Source organism: Bos taurus, chromosome 10 (assembly GCF_002263795.3).
Source record: "Bos taurus isolate L1 Dominette 01449 registration number 42190680 breed Hereford chromosome 10, ARS-UCD2.0, whole genome shotgun sequence".
NCBI classification, from domain to species: Eukaryota; Metazoa; Chordata; class Mammalia; order Artiodactyla; family Bovidae; genus Bos; species Bos taurus.
The window spans coordinates 373,831-394,023 of NC_037337.1; positions in this window are offsets into that span (position 1 = coordinate 373,831).

The following is a 20,193-nucleotide window of genomic DNA, read 5'->3' on the forward strand; positions in this document are numbered from 1 at the left end:
TTGACAGATCACTTTACGTCTTCCCATTTTCCTTTTTCTGGCTAAGAGTTTACTTTTAAGGCATGCTTTTTTTTCTTAAAATAACCAATTTTGATAACTTGTGGCCTACTGTGAGGCCCAGCATGGTACTAATTAGCACAGTTTTGAAATCATCCTATGAGTAAATGGATACACATATCCATCAGCTTATAGTGAAAAAAATTCTTATTGGAAGTTTAAGTGCCTTTGTATTTTCACCTCATTCATGGCATGTATTTTTTCATACATGTCTGTATGTATGGGCTTCCATATTCAGTGAGCAGTTAGTTTGGGCCAGATATCGTCAGATGTAGGACTCCAGCAATGAATTAAAAACCGTGTGCGTTCTTTATCCACTGCTATGTAACGGATCACTGCAAAGCTTAGTGACTTCCCAGTGAGCAGCTCACAGTCCACAGTTCCTGTGCATTGTAGCAGGAGGGCCTGGTTCAGGGCCTTCTGAGGGCACAAACACGGGAAGGCCCCCCAGGGCTGGATGGCAGGCTTTCAGACTCACCTGGCTGCTGGGGACAGGCCCAGGTCCCTGCCGTGTGGACCTCTTCATGACCTGGCTTTCCTCAGAACACCCTCTGAGAGCGAGAGTGCAGGGTGTAGCCCGGGGCCTTTAGCGCCCCGGTCTCGAAGCCGCACACCTTCACTTCTGTTTGCAAGAGTGAGGTGCGAAGTCCTGCCTCACTCAGGGGCTAAGCAGGAGTTGCCTCTTCTGCCTCTTGAAGGGAGGAGGATGGAAGAATTTATGGACCCCCTTTTAAACCCATGCAGCCTGTCGGACAGTAATGAGCAGGGAAAGGAGACCAGAGTGCCCAAGTTGCCCAAGGAGGAGGGGACGATCGTGTGTGAACAGGGTGGCCAGCGAGGTGACACCAGGAGGGTGACCTTGAACCAGAGACCCAGAGGCAGGAAGAGAAGTAGCCACTCGGAGATAGAAAAAGGGTCGTGTCAACCAGCGGAGACAAGGGAGAGAGCAGGCTGCATCAGGGAGGACCCCGGGCTCAGGCCTGAGCAGCTCGAGGCCGGAGCCTGTTTCCTGAGGTGAGGAGGGCTGCCAGGGTGGGGAGTTAAGAGCCAGGCCTCGGCCCTGTTGAAGTGGACGAGCCTATGGGGTGTCCAGGGGATGTGTCAGGAGAACAGCTGAGTGCTCCAGCCTACATCCGGGAGAGGACTCACTCAGCTCAGGGTGGACTTGGGGTCGTGGGCATACAGATGGCATTTAAAGGCACGAGCACGGTAAAGTCACCAGGCAGGTGCCAGTGGAGAGAGATGGGGTGCAAGGGTAGAGCCGTAGGGCACCCCGCATTCCAAGGTTGAGAAGGGGCGCAAGGGACTGAGGAATAACCCAGGGAGGGCGTGGCCTGGAGCCCAGGGAAAGACATGCTGGGGGGGCGTGGGGGAGGGCAAGGAGGGGAGGGGGTTTGGTAACATGGATTCCTTGAGCCCCCAGGGAGCTGCCCTGCGGGGCGGGGCAGACTACCTGCTTGCAGAGAACTGGAGACAGGGCGGGGAGGGGGACAGTAGAGGCCACTCCCAGGGAGCTTTCAGAGACCCGCAGTGGGCGCTGCAGGGAGCCCTTTAGGAGGAATCTGTTGGTTCCCATTGTGTGATTGGAAGGCGAGAGAAGGGAGAGGACGTGCTGACCGGGCTGATGGGGGTGAACACATAGGCAGCTGGTTCACCGGAGCAGAGCGGGAATGATGGCAAGTGGTTCTGGAGCCAGCGAAGGGGGTGGCCCAGCACTGGGGCAGGGTCGTGACGAAGACAGGGGGCGAGGGCACTGGCCACAGGGGACAGGGAGCCAGCAAGCCAGCACCTCGAGGCTGCCCCTCGGTTGCTTTGAGGTCATCTGGGAAAGAAGGCAGGACCTGGGTGACAGTGTGGCAGGGGGGAGGTTTGCAGAGAGAAGAGTGTGAGGTGTGAGAGCGGGAGGGTGGCACGGTGCCCTGCGGGCACTCTCCTGTGCGTCTCTGATGACAGAGCCACCCTTGCGGTGCGAGGGGTTGTCCCCCAGAACAGCCCGAGGGCCTGTGCCCCGAGAGGAGAGCCACGGGGGCCTGGCCCTCCCATCCCCTGGCTGCCCCTGCTCGCTCCTGTCTGTGGGTGTTCAGACCAGCCTGGGAAACGGAGGGCTGGGAGCCTGCGAGGATGGCACTCCCTGGTGAACTAGTACCAGTGATGACTACTGAGGGGGACCCAGTAGCTTCAGAGCTGAAGGATTCTTTTCTCTTATTTTCCTTCAGCCTGGCTGATGAAGGGATGGATGTATTTTTTTTAATTTTCGGTTTTTGTCTCTGACTCCATCAGCCCACTCTTGTGAATAACCTCATAGGATTGCCTTCCATCCACGCTAAGACCTGAGTGTCACCAGGCCATCTAGGAACTGGATTCTCCTCCTGCCCGTTTCTTCAGTACTGCTCGCTTAAGAGATGGCATTGTCTCATGAGCATGGCCCATTTATCCACAGTCAGAGCTTCCATGTAAAATTGTGTTTGGTTCCTGATAGACTTGAGCTGCCCTGAATGTCGCTGACGAGACCTGGTCCTCTCGTGCCCAGGTGCAGACCCTGAAGGAGCAGGACTGGGAGCGTGTGCAGCAAGCCAGCATGCTGGCCAATGTGGCCCAGGCATTCGAGAGTGATGAGGGCGTGTCTGACGGTGAGGGTGACAGGGTCACCCTTTTCAGCTTGGCCACTCAGCTGTCGCCCAGCGGGCAGGCTGATGCCAAGACTCTGACTGTGATGCTGCAGGAGCAGCTGGATGCCATCAACGAAGAGATCCAGTGGGTGATCCCGAACTCAACTCCCCAGAAACTCAGTTTCTCTGAGGAGCTGTCTTCTCCTAGGGAAGTCTGAGTGTTCCATAGTAAGAAACCTGACTTCAGGTCTGCTTTAAGAATTTTCAGTTTTGAGATTGCCCTTGATTATAGAGCTCGGTCAGCCAGGGCCTTCTGTCCACGGTGTGGTGTCAGCACTCTGTGAGGGGGCGTTGTGGAGTGTACTGCCCCCCAGCTCTGAGCCCCAAGGTGGATGAGGTGTCGAGACGGTGTTCCCTGCGGCCTGTGCACCCTCCTGTGTCCCTCGGAGCCTCCCCCCCCCCCCCCCCCCCCCCCGCCCCACGTTCTGGTGAAAAGCTGGAACAGAAAAGCTGGGGTTTGGGGGTTGGCAAATTCCCACTCAGATATGCATTTTCCTTTTTAATTTAATACAATGTGAAGATTGGCTTGTAAGACAGTGGTCCAAGGACATGTGTTTGAGTTTTTCTCATCAGTATATTTAAGATGTTTTCTTTAGACACCATCTTGGCAGTTATAACAATTTACAAAATGGGATAGAATACAAAGGCCTGCCTCGTGGTGAGCACGGGGCCTTGGGTCTGGGTGCAGCCAGGTGGCTCGGGGCCCTGAGGCCTGCCTGGTGCCACACCCACACAGCTATGCCCGTGTCCCAAGTCCATGTTCAGAGTGGCCGCAGGCCAGTGACCCTGCACAGGACCTGGCAGAGCTGCTGCTCAGACTGTTCTTGTCATGTCAGCCCAGGCCAAGGTGCCCGTTCCTGTCGGCCGAGTGCGGGGGGCTGGGGGAAAGGCAGAGGGTGAATGGAGCAACCAACAAACACAGGTGGTGCCGCCTGCCCATTTGACGCCGAGACAGACGGCTTTGTGGGCCGTGTTTGAGCACAGACGAGCTCAGAAAGATTGTCTTTCCCCATTCCCGCAGGAAATATGGAACGGTTATATATTAATGTTTTTATTTTTACAGCATGTTGTCAGGTAAAAGTGATTTTTCCTTATGCAACAAGTTGACTTGATGTAAATGGTAAATTCTGTCCATCAACTTGTTATCAACAGTGAAAAACTTTCAAGATGTATAAGTAGAAGTGAAACTGGAGAGTTTACTTCCTGTAAGAATCTTGTATTTTAATTCAAAAATCATTTTGTTTGCATAATCATGTATTTAAACTGCTATATAAAATCACCTATAACAAATTAGGGGAGAAGAGCAGAAACCATGAATTCTAGGTTAATGCAGCACATTGACATGAATCCAGAAACTCACACAAAGCTGGTGGAGAACTTCATCGAGTGATGCATTTGTACATATACAACCTTAAAAAAAAAAAAAAAAAAGAAAAGAAAACACACAAACAAGATCAACTCAGCACTTCATCTGGTCTGGAGACTTGTGTTTAGAAACTCCAGCTTGTTCATGAATTGCTGTTTTGATTGTACAGAGTTCCCAGTTTCCAGTGGAAAAGACTTGAGGCACTGACGTACATCTCTGCCCTGAGAGCAGGAAAGGTAAAGGTTGTCAACTTCAGGTATCTCCTTACAGGAAGAGAGTCGCCACCAGGGCCCCTTCAGAATGTTAGAGTAAAGAAGTGAAATCAAGCCTGGATGATCAGGGGCCAGTTTGTAAGACTCAATGCTAAGTTATTCTAAGTTTGAGACTATTCAAAAGAGGAAGAGTTGAACCTTTTTGCTGAGATGTTAATTGAGCAACTGTTTCTGCAATTTGCTAATCATTACACAGAATGCCAGCCCTAATTTGTTGTCCAGACACATTCCTCTGCTGACAGAGGCAGGTGGTGGGTTTTATTCTATTTTAGGTTGATCGAAGAAGAGAAGGAGAACACAGAGCAGTGGGCCGAGGAAACTTGAGAGCATGGAGGGCAGGGGGAGCTTAGGCAACCTCCGTCGTTTTAAATCAGTGAGCTCCCTCAACCTGTATCCTTCCTCCTCACGTGCCAGCTCCTGCCCGCTGAGCAGTGGGCGCTCCAAGCCCCAAAGGCCCAGTGCAGGAGGGAGACCCGCTGGGCATCATGACGCTGGTATGTGTCTGCCTCCTCCCTGCAGCATCCTTACCCCAGGACACTGGTTTTCTTTTTTTTTGTTTGCCTTTTGGTTTTTCTCTTTTTACCCAGAAGAAAATCAGGTACATTTAGTATGCTCAGAGGTCTAAAATCTTTTAAACTGCCTAGTCTTTAATCATTCCACAATGGCACAGCGACAAATTAGTCTTGATATTTGGACCACCGGCTTAGCACGTCATCATGAACTCAGCCAGAGCGTGCCTCTGTAACGTTGGGCCTGGCCTGTGCTGAGCACAGCAGCTGCAGGGAAGTTTCTGTTCTCAGGGAGTAGACAGCTTTGTGAAAGTAACCATAGGCAGCTCTTATGGTGTGGGAAAGCCATGCAGCACATTTTCCATTGGGGATGCCTGGTTGCAGGGTGCAGGGCATGCGGTGGGAACAAAACCAAGAATCTAAACTGGTCTGCTTTCCGAGTATTTGTAAAATAACAGTTCTGTATATGTTTTCCTTGCTATTGGAGTTCTCTGATGGTGTGTCTGCTTTCATCATTGGTTTTGATTTCCTGTCTCATCCTGTTGTCTGCTTAGTCGTCATCAATCCACACCCCAGCCTCCCACACCCGAGGCTGTAGTTTACCCATCCATCTCCCCTCCCCCCTCCCCCCACTTGCTCTGGTCATAGCAGTGCTGTGGTCCACAGCGTGTGTCCCCTTAGTCGGGTTTGTGCTTTGTCTTCATGTCTCATTAAATGGTGTTTTTCCCCCACAGCAGTAAGTCTGAATTGGTGTATCATTATACAGTTACAGGAGAAGGCAATGGCAACCCACTCCAGTACTCTTGCCTGGAAAATTCCATGGATGGAGGAGCCTGGTAGGCTGCAGTCCATGGGGTCGCACAGAGTCAGACACGACTGAAGCGACTTAGCAGCAGCAGCAGCAGCATGCAGTTACAAGCATAATGTAGATGGATACTAAACTACATATCATGTGTAATTCATAAATGAGATTGTCCTCACATAAAGAAATAATCCTCTTAAGTGTAGAATTAATGGACGTTTAGATATGCAGATGACACCACCCTTATGGCAGAAAGTGAAGAGGAACTAAAATGCCTCTTGATGAAAGTGAAAGAGGAGAGTGAAAAAGTTGGCTTAAAGCTCATCATTCAGAAAACGAAGATCATGGCATCTGGTCCCATCACTTCATGGGAAATAGATGGGGAAAGAGTGGAAACAGTGTCAGGCTTTATTTTGGGGGGTTCCAAAATCACTGCAGATGGCGACTGCAGCCATGAAATTAAAAGACACTTACTCCTTGGAAGGAAAGTTATGACCAAAAGCAGAGCCATTACTTTGCCAACAAAGGCTAGTCAAGGCTATGGTTTTTCCAGTGGTCATGTATGGATATGAAAGTTGGACTGTGAAGAAAGCTGAGCACCAAAGAATTGATGCTTTTGAACTGTGGTGTTGGAGAAGACTCTTGAGAGTCCCTTGGACTACAGGGAGATGCAACCAGTCCATTCTAAAGGAGATCAGTCCTGGGTGTTCATTGGAAGGACTGATGCTAAAGCTGAAACTCCAATACTTTGGCCACCTCATGCGAAGAGTTGACTCATTGGAAAATACTCTGATGCTGGGAGGGATTGAGGGCAGGAGGAGAAGGGGATGACAGAGGCTGAGATGGCTGGATGGCATCACCGACTCGATAGACATGAGTTTGGGTGAACTCGGGGAGTTGGTGATGGACAGAGAGGCCTGGCGTGCTGCAATTCATGGGGTCAAAAAGAGTCGGACACGACTGAGCAACTGAACTGAACTGACACAATATCCTTTCTGTGTTGTTTCTTGTATTGAAGACTGTAACTCTCATCAGCTTTTGCACAGTTAATGTCTCTATTAGACTCGTTATAAAAGTATCTTCTGTGGTTAATAAAATGTAAAGACTGCACCTGCTATTATGCTAGCTTTCATTCTTACATATTTTCACAGGGAACCTGCTTTAATGAATTTATTTTGAGAAGTTTTAAATCAAATTCTATGTTAGGATTTTACATTAATGTCCAATAGGTGGTTAGATTTGTTCAATGTTAAACTAGGTATTATGGTAACTTCCTCATCAGTTAAATTACTAATTTAAAGTATAACATGTTTTTTATTAAGAGAAACTAACTTATAGAGAAATTTGGCTGAGAATAGACAACTGTTAAGGCCCTTTGTTGTACAGAATGCTGTGCTTTAATAAATCATGATGTTGTAATAGAATGGTATCTTCCTGAGTAGTAATTTATAGTGTTTCTCTAGTAAATCTTGAATAGCTTATTTAACTTCTGTGGTCAAAAAAAGTGTTCTGTTTCCAGTCACATGTTCTCTAAGTCTTCATGTCACTTACATGTTTGCCATCATTTTTGCTTTACTGTATTTGCCTATACAGATTCTTGAAATTTTAGCTTCAAAGTCACAATAAATCTGGTTTCTCTTCATTTCTTTGCATGCACAGGACTGGAAAAGGTCAGTTTTCATTCCAATCCGAAAGAAAGGCAATGCCAAAGAATGCTCAAACTACCGCACAATTGCACTCATCTCACATGCTAGTAAAGTAATGCTCAAAATTCTCCAAGCCAGGCTTCAGCAATATGTGAACCATGAACTTCCTGGTGTTCAAGCTGGTTTTAGAAAAGGCAGAGGAACCAGAGATCAAATTGCCAACATCCGCTGGATCATCGAAAAAGCAAGAGAGTTCCAGAGAAACATCTGTTTCTGCTTTATTGACTATGCCAAAGCCTTTGACTGTGTGGATCACAATAAACTGTGGGAAATTCTGAGAGAGATGGGAATACCAGACCACCTGACCTGCCTCTTGAGAAATTTGTATGCAGGTCAGGAAGCAACAGTTAGAACTGGACATGGAACAATAGACTGGTTCCAAATAGGAAAAGAAGTACGTCAAGGCTGTATATTGTCACCCTGTTTATTTAACTTATATGCAGAGTACATCATGAGAAACGCTGGACTGGAAGAAACACAAGCTGGAATCAAGATTGCTGGGAGAGAAGACGAGCTAAGATGGCGGAGGAGTAGGATGGGGAGAACACTTTCTCACCCACAAATTCATCAAAAGAACATTTAAACGCCAAGTAAATTCCACAAAACAACTTCTGAATGCCGACAGAGGACATCAGGCACCCAGAAAAGCAACCCAAGTCTTCGAAAAGAGGTAGGAAAAAATATAAAAGATAAAAAAAGAGGCAAAAGAGGGAGGGATGGAGTTCCGTCCTGGGAAGGGAGTCTTAAAAAGAGAGAAGTTTCCAAACACCAGGAAACCTTCTCACTGCCGAATCTGTGCCGAGCCTTGGAAGCACAGAGGGCAACATAACAGGGAGGAAAAATAAATAAACAATTAAAACCCACACATTGCAAGCCCTATGGTAACTCCCCCAGTGGAGAAGCAGTGCAGACACCTGCATCCACCATTAGCAAGTGGAGCCTGGGCAGGGAGGTGCAGCGCGGGCTGCATCGCAAGGATCTGGCCTGAGTACCCGGAGTGCTATCTGAGCGAAATAATTTGGGCTAGCAAACCAGACTGTGGGATATCTACCACGTGAAAAGCCAGCCCTAACCTAAGACACCGCCAGACCCACGCAGAGAACAAAGGACTGAACAGAGATAGCCGGCGGCAGACCATCCCCCTCCGGTGATAGGCAGCCAGAGCCAGAAGGGGACAATCGCAGCCCCAGAGAGACATTATCTATAAAACTGTAAGCAGGCTTCTTTGCTAACTAAAACTTCTTGAGGGTCTGGATGGTCAACATCTGCCTGAGAAGGTGTGCTGGTGCACACCTAGATAACCGAGCCGCGGGGAGGCGATAAGTCACAGCAATCGCGCGCACCAAACACCTCATCACCTGAGCTGCTCGGATCTGGGAAGGGCACAAAACGCAGGCCCAACCGAGAGTCTGCGCCTCTGAGGACTACCCGAGTGCCTGAACCTGAGCGGCTTGGACCTGGGAAGTGCAGGCAGCCCAGGCCCGGCCACGGATGGTTCCCAGCAGAGCAACCTAGAGCCTGAGCAGCGAGGGCAGGGAGGCTACACGCGCCATGAATGGGGGGCAGACCCAGTGTGGCTGAGGCACTGCGAGCACACGCCAGTGTTATTTGTTTGCAGTATCCCTCCGTACCTCCCCTCAGCGCTACTGAACAAGTGAGCCTAAAAAAAATAAATAAAATGTGTCCTCCACCGTCCCCTTTGTGTCAGGGCGGAAACCAGACACTGAAGAGACCAGCAAACAGAAGAAGCTATAACAGAGGGAACCGCCTTGGAAGCTACAGGCAATAGATTAAAACCCTGTGGTTAGTACCAACTACATAGGAAGGGACCTATAGATCTTGAGAAATATAAGCTGGGCCAAGGAACTAGCCAAAAATGAACTGAACCCACAATACTCAACAAAACCGGAGAAAGTCCTAGATATATTTTTACTATTTTTACGATCATTCTTCCCTTTTTTTTTTTCTTAATTTTTTTAAAAAAAAATTTTTAAGTCCTCTATTATTCCTTTAATTTTCACTTTTATAACCGATTACTTTGCAAAAAAAAAAAAAAGAAGAGCCCATTTTTTTTAAAGCAAACTTCATATATATATATTTTTTATAATTTTTTTGACCTTGTTTTTTTTTTCCTTCTTTTCTTTAACATTGTATTTTTGAAATTCCAAACTCTACTCTAGATTTTTAATTTTAGCTTTTTGGTATTTGTTATCAATTTTGTACCTATAGTTTTTTATATATATATATATATATATAATTTCTGTGACCCATTTTTATTTTTTCTTTTTCTTTTTCTCTGTTTCTTTCTCTTCTTCTTTTAAATAACATTGTATATCTGAAATTCCAAACTCTACTCTAGATTTTTAATTTATGCTTTTTGCTATTTGTTATCAATTTTGTACCTGTATTTTCTTTATAATTTATGTGACTTTGTTTGTTCTTGTTTGTTTTTTTCCCTCTCTCTTTCTTTTTCTTCTTCTTTTTTTAACATTGTAATTTTGAAATTCCAAACTCTACTCTAGATTTTTAACTTTTTCTTTTTGGTATTGTCAATTTTGTACCTGTATTTTCTTTATAATTTATGCAACTTTGTTTGTTCTTGTTTGTTTGTTTGTTTTTTCTCTCTCTCTTTCTTTTTCTTCTTCTTTTTTTAACATTGTATTTTTGAAATTCCAAACTCTACTCTAGATTTTTAACTTTTGCTTTTTGGTATTAGTTATCAATTTTGCACCTATATTTTCTTTATAATTTTCACGACCTTGTTTGTTTTTGTTTGTTCGTTTTTTCTGTCTTTGTTTTCCTTCTTCTTTTCTTTAACATAGTATTTTTGAAATTCCAAACTCTACTCTAGATTTTTAATTTTTGCTTTTATGTATTTGTTACCAATTTTGTACCTTTAAGAACCCAATCTTCAGGACCCATTTTTCACTAGGGAGGGCGATTACTGGCTTAACTGCTCTCTCTCCCTTTGGACACTCCTTTTTCCCCACCAGGTCGCCTGTGTCTCCTCCCTAACCCCTCTCTACTCTACCCAACTCTGTGAATTTCTTTGTGTTCCAGACGGTGGAGAACACTTAGGGAACTGATTACTGGCTGGATCTGTCTCCCTCCTTTTCATTCCCCCCTTTTTATCCTCCTGGCCACCTCTGTCACCTTTCTCCTTCTTCTCTTCTCTGTATAACTCCATGAACAACTCTGAGCGGTCCAGTTGTGGAGTGTACATAAGGAAGAGATTACTGGATAGCCCACTCTCTCCACCATTGATTCCACCTCATCTCATTCGGGTCACCTCTAACTCCCTCCTCCCTCTTCTCGTCTCCATATAACGCTGTGAACCTCTCTGGGTGACCCTCATGGTAGAGAAACTTTTCATCTTTAACGTAGATGTTTTATCAATGGTGCTGTATAGAAGGAGAAGCTCTGAAACTACTGTAAAAATAAGACCGATAACTGGAAGCAGGAGGCTTAAGTCCAAACCCTGACTCCAGGGAGCTCCTGACTCCAAGGAACATTAATTGACAGGAGCCCATCAAATGCCTCCATACCTGCACTGAAACCAAGCACCACACAAGGGCCAACAAGTTTCAGGGCAAGACATACCAAGCAAATTCTCCAGCAACAAGGAACACAGCCCTGAGCTCCAAGATACAGGCAGCCCAAAGCCACCCCAAAACCATAGACATCCCATAACTCATTACTGAACATTTCATTGCACTCCAGAGAGAAGAAATACAGCTCCACCCACCAGAACACCGACACAAGCTTCCCTAACCAAGAAACCTTGACAAGCCACCTGTACAAACCCACACAGAGTGAGGAAACGCCACAATAAAGAGAACTCCACAAACTGCCAGAATAGAGAAAGGACACCCCAAAATCAGCAATTTAAACAAGATGAAGAGACAGAGGAATACCCAGCAGATAAAGGAACAGGATAAATGCCCACCAAACGAAACAAAAGAGGGAGAGATAGGGAATCTACCTGATAAAGAATTCCAAATAATGATAGTGAAATTGATCCAAAATCTTGAAATCAAAATGGAATCACAGATAAATAGCCTGGAGACAAAGATTGAGAAGATGCAAGAAAGGTTTAACAAGGACCTAGAAGAAATAAAAGAGAGTCAATATATAATGAATAATGCAATAAATGAAATTAAAAACACTCTGGAGGCAACAAATAGTAGAATAACAGAGGCAGAAGATAGGACTAGTGAATTAGAAGATAGAATGGTAGAAATAAATGAATCAGAGAGGATAAAAGAAAAACGAATAAAAGAAATACCTTAAATGGTTAATAGAATTAAATGACATGTTATGTAAAGCATCTAGTCCCATACTTCATATTTAATAATGTTTCAAAATTAATAAATGTTATTAAAATTTTCTGTCAAACAAAAAAAAAAAAAAAGAAAAGAAATGAGGACAATCGCAGAGACCACCAGGACAATATTAAACGCTACAACATTCAAATCATAGGGGTCCCAGAAGAAGAAGACAGAAAGAAAGACCATGAGAAAATACTTGAAGAGATAATAGTTGAAAACTTCCCTAAAATGGGGAAGGAAATAATCACCCAAGTCCAAGAAACCCAGAGAGTCCCAAACAGGATAAACCCAAGGCGAAACACCCCAAGACACATATTAATCAAATTAACAAAGATCAAACACAAAGAACAAATATTAAAAGCAGCAAGGGAAAAACAACAAATAACACACAAGGGAATTCCCATAAGGATAACAGCTGATCTTTCAATAGAAACTCTTCAAGCCAGGAGGGAATGGCAAGACATACTTAAAGTGATGAAAGAAAATAACCTACAGCCCAGATTATTGTACCCAGCAAGGATCTCATTCAAGTATGAAGGAGAAATCAAAAGCTTTTCAGACAAGCAAAAGCTGAGAGAATTCAGCACCATCAAACCAGCTCTCCAACAAATACTAAAGGATATTCTCTAGACAGGAAACACAAAAATGGTGTATAAAATCGAACCCAAAACAATAAAGTAAATGGCAACGGGATCATACTTATCAGTAATTACCTTAGAGGTAAATGGATTGAATGCCCCAACCAAAAGACAAAGACTGGCTGAATGGATACAAAAACAAGACCCCTACATATGTTGTCTACAAAAGACCCACCTCAAAACAGGGGACACTTACAGACTGAAAGTGAAGGGCTGGAAAAAGATTTTCCATGCAAATAGGGACCAAAAGAAAGCAGGAGTAGCAATACTTATATCAGATAAAATAGACTTTAAAACAAAGGCTGTGAAAAGAGACAAAGATGGTCACTACATAATGATCAAAGGATCAATCCAAGAAGAAGATATAACAATTATAAATATATATGCACCTAACACGGGAGCATCGCAATATGTAAGACAAATGCTAACAAGTATTAAAGGAGAAATTAACAATAACACAATAATAGTGGGAGACTTTAATACCCCACTCACACCTATGGATAGATCAACTAAACAGAAAATTAACAAGGAAACACAAACTTTAAATGATACAATAGACCAGTTAGACCTAATTGATATATATAGGACATTTCATCCCAAAACAATGAATTTCACCTTTTTCTCAAGCGCACATGGAACCTTCTCCAGGATAGATCACATCCTAGGCCATAAATCTAGCCTTGGTAAATTCAAAAAAATAGAAATCATTCCAAGCATCTTTTCTGACCACAATGCAATAAGAATAGATCTCAATTACAGGAGAAAAACTATTAAAAATTCCAACATATGGAGGCTGAACAACACGCTGCTGAATAACCAACAAATCACAGAAGAAATCAAAAAAGAAATCAAAATTTGCATATAAACTAATGAAAATGAAAACACAACAACCCAAAACCTATGGGACACTTTAAAAGCAGTCCTAAGGGGAAAGTTCATAGCAATACAGGCATACCTCAAGAAACAAGAAAAAAGTCAAATAAATAACCTAACCCTACACCTAAAGCAACTAGAAAAGGAAGAAATGAAGAACCCCAGGGTTAGTAGAAGGAAAGAAATCTTAAAAATTAGGGCAGAAATAAATGCAAAAGAAACAAAAGAGACCATAGCAAAAGTCAACAAAGCCAAAAGCTGGTTCTTTGAAAGGATAAATAAAATTGACAAACCATTAGCCAGACTCATCAAGAAACAAAGGGAGAAAAATCAAATCAATAAAATTAGAAATGAAAATGGAGAGATCACAACAGACAACACAGAAATACAAAGGATCATAAGAGACTACTATCAACAATTATATGCCAATAAAATGGACAACGTGGAAGAAATGGACAAATTCTTAGAAAAGTACAACTTTCCAAAACTGGACCAGGAAGAAATAGAAAATCTTAACAGACCCATCACAAGCACAGAAATTGAAACTGTAATCAGAAGTCTTCCAGCAAACAAAAGCCCAGGTCCAGACGGCTTCACAGCTGAATTCTACAAAAAATTTAGAGAAGAGCTAACACCTAACCTACTCAAACTCTTCCAGAAAATTGCAGAGGAAGGTAAACTTCCAAACGCATTCTATGAGGCCACCATCACCCTAATACCAAAACCTGACAAAGATCCCACAAAAAAAGAAAACTACAGGCCAACATCACTGATGAACAGAGATGCAAAAATCCTTCACAAAATTCTAGCAATCAGAATCCAACAACACATTAAAAAGATCATACCTCATGACCAAGTGGGCTTTATCCCAGGGATGCAAGGATTCTTCAATATCCACAAATTCAAAATCAATCAATGTAATACACCACATTAACAAATTGAAAAATAAAAACCATATGATTATCTCAATAGATGCAGAGAAAGCCTTTGACAAAATTCAACATCCATTTATGATAAAAAAAAAAAAACTCTCCAGAAAGCAGGAATAGAAGGAACATACCTCAACATAATAACAGCTATATATGACAAACCTACAGCAAACATTATCCTCAATGGTGAAAAATTTAAAGCATTTCCTCTAAAGTCAGGAACAAGACAAGGGTGCCCACTTTCACCATTACTATTCAACATAGTTTTGGAAGTTTTGGCCACAGCAATCAGAGCAGAAAAAGAAATAAAAGGAATCCAAATTGGAAAAGAAGAAGTAAAACTCTCACTCTTTGCAGATGACATGATCCTCTACATAGAAAACCCTAAAGACTCCACCAGAAAATTACTAGAACTAATCAAAAATTATAGTAAAGTTGCAGGATATAAAATCAACACACAGAAATCCCTTGCATTCCTATACACTAATAATGAGAAAACTGAAAGAGAAATTAAGGAAACAATTCCATTCACCATTGCAACGGAAAGAATAAAATACTTAGGAATATATCTACCTAAAGAAACTAAAGACCTATATATAGAAAACTATAAAACACTGGTGAAAGAAATCAAAGAGGACACTAATAGATGGAGAAATATACCATGTTCATGGATTGGCAGAATCAATATAGTGAAAATGAGTGTACTACCCAAAGCAATTTATAGATTCAATGCAATCCCCATCAAGCTACCAACGGTATTCTTCACAGAGCTAGAACAAATAATTTCACAATTTGTATGGAAATACAAAAAACCTCAAATAGCCAAAGCTATCTTGAGAAAGAAGAATGGAACTGGAGGAATCAACCTACCTGACTTCAGGCTCTATTACAAAGCCACAGTTATCAAGACAGCATGGTACTGGCACAAAGACAGAAATATTGATCAGTGGAACAAAATAGAAAGCCCAGAGATAAATCCACACACATATGGACACCTTGTCTTTGACAAAGGAGGCAAGAATATACAATGGATTACAGAGAATCTCTTTAACAAGTGGTGCTGGGAAATCTGGTCAACCACTTGTAAAAGAATGAAACTAGAACACTTTCTAGCACCATACACAAAAATAAACTCAAAATGGATTAAAGATCTCAACGTAAGACCAGAAACTATAAAACTCCTAGAGGAGAACATAGGCAAAACACTCTCAGACATACATCACAGCAGGATCCTCTATGACCCACCTCCCAGAATATTGGAAATAAAAGCAAAAATAAACAAATGGGACCTAATTACACTTAAAAGCTTCTGCACAACAAAGGAAACTATTAGCAAGGTGAAAAGGCAGCCTTCAGAATGGGAGAAAATAATAGCAAATGAAGCAACTGACAAACAACTAATCTCAAAAATATACAAGCAACTCCTACAGCTCAACTCCAGAAAAATAAATGACCCAATCAAAAAATGGGCCAAAGAACTAAATAGACATTTCCCCAAAGAAGAAATACAGATGGCTAACAAACACATGAAAAGATGCTCAACATCACTCATTATCAGAGAAATGCAAATCAAAACCACTATGAGGTACAATTTCACGCCAGTCAGACTGGCTGCCATCGAAGTCTACAAGCCATAAATGCTGGAAAGGGTGTGGAGAAAAGGGAACCCTCTTACACTGTTGGTGGGAATGCAAACTAGTACAGACACTATGGAGAACAGTGTGGAGATTCCTTAAAAAACTGGAAATAGAACTGCCTTATGATCCAGCAATCCCACTGCTGGGCATACACACTGAGGAATCCAGAAGGGAAAGAGACACGTGTACCCCAATGTTCATCGCAGCACTGTTTATAATAGCCAGGACATGGAAGCAACCTAGATGCCCATCAGCAGATGAATGGATAAGAAAGCAGTGGTACATATACGCAATGGAGTATTACTCAGCCATTAAAAAGAATACATTTGAATCAGTTCTAATAAGGTGGATGAAACTGGAACCTATTATACAGAGTGAAGTAAGCCAGAAAGAAAAACACCAATACAGTATACTAACACATATATATGGAATTTAGAAGGATGCTAACAATAACCCTGTGTACAAGACAGCAAAAGAGACACTGATGTATAGATCAGTCTTATGGACTCTGTGGGAGAGGGAGAGGGTGGGGAGATTTCGGAGAATGGCATTGAAACATGTATAATATCATGTATGAAATGAGTCGTCAGTCCAGGTTCGATGCACGATACTGGATGCTTGGGGCTGGTGCACTGGGACGACCCAGAGGGAGGGTATGGGGAGGGAGGAGGGAGGAGGGTTCAGGATGGGGAGCACGGATTATACCCGTGGCGGATTCATTTCGATGTTTGGCAAAACTAACACAATATTGTAAAGTTTAAAAATAAAATAAAATTTTAAAAAAATTTTTTTAATAAAAAAATAAATAAATAAATTGGGGAAAAAAAAAAAAGATTGCCGGGAGAAATATCAATAACCTCAGATATGCAGATGACACCACCCTGATGGCAGAAAGTGAAGAGGAACTCAAAAGTCTCTTGATGAAAGTGAAAGTGGCGAGTGAAAAAGTTGGCTTAAAGCTCAACATTCAGAAAACGAAGATCATGGCATCCGGTCCCATCACTTCATGGGAAATAGATGGGGAAACAGTGGAAACAGTGTCAGACTTTATTTGGGGGGGCTCCAAAATCACTGCAGATGGTGACTGCAGCCATGAAATTAAAAGACGCTTACTCTTTGGAAGGAAAGTTATGACCAACCTAGATAGCATATTCAAAACCAGAGACATTACTTTGCCAACAAAGGTCCATCTAGTCAAGGCTATGGTTTTTCCTGTGGTCATGTATGGATGTGAAAGTTGGACTGTGAAGAAGGCTGAGCACCGAAGAATTGATGCTTTTGAACTGTGGTGTTGGAGAAGACTCTTGAGAGTCCCTTGGACTGCAAGGAGATCCAACCAGTCCATTCTGAAGGAGATCAGCCCTGGGATTTCTTTGGAAGGAATGATACTAAAGCTGAAACTCCAGTATTTTGGCCACCTCATGTGAAGAGTTGACTCATTGGAAAAGACTCTGATGCTGGGAGGGATTGGGGTCAGGAGGAGAAGGGGACGACAGAGAATGAGATGGCTGGATGGCATCACTGACTCGATGGACGTGAGTCTCAGTGAACTCCGGAAGTTGGTGATGGACAGGGAGGCCTGGCGTGCTGCGATTCATGGGGTCGCAAAGAGTCGGACATGACTGAGCCACTGATCTGATCTGATAAGCCTAGTGATTTAAGGAAGCAGCATCAAAAGGTAAACTATTTAGTAATTTAACAGGCCTTTGTTTCTCTGTGAAGTATTAAAGAGTCCTTATCATTTAATGTGAATGAACACTGTGTGGTTATGTACTGGTGAATAATTGATGTTTTAATGGAAGTAATGAAACTCATCCACCACTTAAAATATGCTGATGGTTCTGTTGGAAATAGGTCATTCGTTGGGACAATTGTAACAGTTTGCCTTTCTCTCACTTGTTTGCCTTCTGATCATCTCATGCTTGTTTATAATAGACATAGTATTATTTATTATTTTTAAATTTTTCTTTACTTATGTTTTTTGGCCATGCTGCACAGCTTATGGGATCTTAGTTCCCCAACCAGGGATCAGACCAGTGTCCTGGCAGTGAAAGTGCCAAGTCTTAACCTCTGGACCACCATGGAATTTCCACTTAGTGTTTTCTTATAAGAAATGACTGAATCAGAGCCATAGATGTTAGACTTGCAGGAAGCCAATTTAATGATGGTGGGTAGCAGTGTGCAGGAGACTCTGCACCGGGCACGTGCTTTCCGGGTCTGTCATCTCATCCCCAGGTGAGGTCCAGGCTGCTGCTATCCCCATTCAGCAGACATGGACACTGAGGCATAGTGAGGCCAGGCACCCTGCCCAGGCTCTCACACCCAGCAGTGTGGTGTGGACTGGTCTGATCAGAGCCTGGACACTTAACAGTGGTGCCCTCCAGCCCACTTTCCTCCAGAGGCTCTCATGTCCATCATAGCATCCCTGATGGAGGGAGCATCAGGAGGGAGCTCGCTGCCTCTCCCCTCAGGTCACTTGGATGAGACCCTGTTGTTGGAGTCCAGTGCCCCAAGGGCTGGCCTTCCTTGTCCCTCTCCTGCTCCCAGCCCACTGACCGAGCACTCCTGGGCCTTCCCGCAGGACTCGGGTGGCCACGCTCCAGTTCAGGCAGCTCAGTGCCTGGGAGCCCTTCTGCTGGGCACAGCAGAGCAGCGCCATCACCCTGGGGTTGGTGACCTGGGTGTGCCACTCACCCGCTTTGTGGCCTGCTTTGCCCTTCTGTTCAGTGAGGACATGGCACTGCCCATCCTAGCCACATGGGCACCAGTGGGGCGGCTCCCATCCTGGGGGAGGGTGGCCAGGCTGCGGACCCAGAGGCCTTCCTCAGGAGGAGGCCCAGGGGAACGGGCTGGAGTGGGCCCTGACTTTGAGGCAGATGTTTGTCTCCACTGAGTCCATTGTCAACCCAGGTGTGTCACTTCCCTGCTCTGTTCGTTGTTGTTTTCTGATTTTTATAAATGCTTATTTTAACTTGAATTTGAGATTGATTGCTGTTCAGCTCCATGTGGATAATTTCTAGCCTTTGTAGCCTTTTGTTGTCTGAGGGTTCTTGTTAGAGCTCAGGGGAGGGTGCCCAGTTTATCCAGCTGCTGTTAAAAGAGTTCAGCTGCATTTTGCACTGAGTCACTTTGTTGTCACCAAACTCCTGTGGGGCTGCACGGGATCAGTATTCTTTACAGAATCCCACTAAAAACTGTTGGTTAAAACTATGCACTCACTGTTTATAAAAATATATGCCATGCATGTTTCCTAAAACCTCCCCTGGCTTAAGTGAAAGTTTAGTCACTCACTCATGTCCGACTCTGCGACCCCATGGACTGTAGGCTACCAGGCTCCTCCGTCCACAGGATTTTCCAAGCAAAAGCACTGGAGTGGGTTGCCATTTCCTTCTCCAGAGGATATTCCCGACCCAGGGATTGAACCCAGGTCTCCCACTTTGTAGGCAGTAGCTTAACCACACACCCAAATGTATCAGTGAGACCTGTCTGGACCCTGAAGGGGTTAATCTGTTCCCCACACTGTTGCCACCACTGTCTTTCCTGTCCTCACACCCAGGACCAGCGGAAAAGCTGGGAGTCCAGGAGAGATCATCTCTCTCTCTCTCTTTTTTTTATTCGTTTATTTTTTAATTGAAGGATAATTGCTTTACAGAATTCTGTTCTTTTCTGTCAAACCTCAACATGAATCAGCCATAGGTACCCATATATCCCCTCCCTTTTGAACGTCCCTCCCCTCTCCCTTGCCATCCCACCGCTCTAGGTTGATACAAGATCATCTCTTAGTGAAGAGCTAGGGGTGCTTTGTGTAAACCACAGTGAGTGAACTACACTCACCACGTGTAAGCACTTCAGTGGGTAGCCCCCAGTCTGTATGTTACCGAGAAATACGAGCCAGGCACATGGTGTTCGTATGGAGGGATTAGGTACCTTTTCTGTGTTTCTCTTGTTGTCATGGGTTCCAGTAACCTGCATCATCACTACAAATGATCTTGGGTGGTGGCACAAGCTGTGTCCTTTTCTCCTTCAAACAGAAAGGTCTGGACGGCTTTGCTAAGAGGTTTCTTACTCTAGCTGTGGTGCTTCTGAGCAGCATCTGGTGATGAGCACAGTCCTTTCATCAGGGCAGTTCATGCCATGCAGGGTTCACAATGCCAGCGTCGCTCTGCTGTCCTGCCCAGCGGGCCCATCTGGTCGCTGGATTCCAGGGAGGGCGGAGCCCGGCTGCAGGGAGGCTCCCGTCCGGGGTCTCTGCACTCAGTCAGGTGCTCTCGCTGCCCCCCAGCCCCGCTTCTCTTGAACAAGACAGCCCATTAAGATGGCATTAAGCTAGAACAAGGCACTTTTTTTATACTTGGCGGATAACATAGCTAATAGATTTTCAAATAAGTTTCTGGTTATAATGTAAAG